The 675-nt window shown below is 44.1% G+C and overlaps 1 pseudogene; it reads left to right on the top strand.

Annotated features, from left to right (window-relative positions):
* LOC116683237 (extracellular calcium-sensing receptor-like) overlaps nucleotides 1-675 on the top strand; it is a 10305-nt pseudogene that overhangs the window by 9214 nt on the left and 416 nt on the right.

The raw sequence follows: 675 nt of genomic DNA, 5'->3' as shown, positions 1-675 counted from the left end.
AAACCCATCTGCTGTTATGATTGCATACCCTGTCCTGAGGGAGAGATTAGCAATGCTACAGGTATTTGTTTATCTCCTAATCCATAGTCGATGTACTGTACAAAATAAAATATAGGCTACATTAACTGCTAACACTTTTTTTTCAGATTCCCCTGATTGTTTCCCTTGCCCCAGGAGTTCTGCCTAATGCAGAGAGAGACACTTGTCTCCCCAAGCCTGTAGAGTTTCTTTCCTACACGAGGTCCTAGGAATCATCCTGGCTGCATTCTCAGTTGGTGCGCGCCTGCTGGCCATATAACAGCGGCTGTGTTCATCGTCACAGGACATCCCCGATTGTCAGGCCAAACTCTGAGCTGAGCTTCCGCTGCTCTTCTCCCTGACTCTATGTTTCTTATGTTCATTAACTTTCATTGGAGCACCCTCTGAGTGGTCCTCGCTGCTGCGCCACACAGCGTTTGGGATCACCTTCGTCCTCTGTATGTTCTTGTGTTCTAGAAAACAATAGTAGTGTTAATGGCCTTTAAGCTACACTCCAGGACTACTACATGTCATAACCAATGTCAATTGGATCCTACCACACCAAAGATGACTGTAGTGTCTTTCACGTTTATTCAAGTTTTAATATGTACAATTTGGTTAGTTCTTAGTCCCCCTTTTCCAATGAAAAACCTAACT

This window comes from Etheostoma spectabile, chromosome 3, assembly GCF_008692095.1.
Source record: "Etheostoma spectabile isolate EspeVRDwgs_2016 chromosome 3, UIUC_Espe_1.0, whole genome shotgun sequence".
Taxonomy (NCBI): Eukaryota; Metazoa; Chordata; class Actinopteri; order Perciformes; family Percidae; genus Etheostoma; species Etheostoma spectabile.
The sequence above is the reverse complement of the archived record's forward strand: the minus strand, read 5'-3'. Positions and strand labels throughout refer to the sequence as shown.